Raw genomic sequence first — 303 nt, 5'->3', positions numbered from 1 at the left:
GGTCTATGTGGGGCGTGGTGAGACGGGTTGAAAATGAAAAGTATTGCTATGCGGGGTGGATTAAAAATTTTTGCAAATTAAGCTCAATCCGCACCGTTTCCACGCTACACCGCTCGTTTATCATCCCTAATTAGGAGTTCATCCTCAACACAAAAACAACAGATCCAATGTAAATTTACAAGTTGAGTTCAAAAAGAACAGAGCGTGCACAAATTATTTTATCCTTGTTTTGAGGAGTAAAGACTCGTCTTAAAAGAAATATACATAGATATAATTATTTTGATACATATATGATTAAAGTAG

Source organism: Solanum pennellii, chromosome 12 (assembly GCF_001406875.1).
Source record: "Solanum pennellii chromosome 12, SPENNV200".
Lineage (NCBI taxonomy): Eukaryota > Viridiplantae > Streptophyta > Magnoliopsida > Solanales > Solanaceae > Solanum > Solanum pennellii.
Note: the sequence above shows the minus strand (reverse complement) of the source record.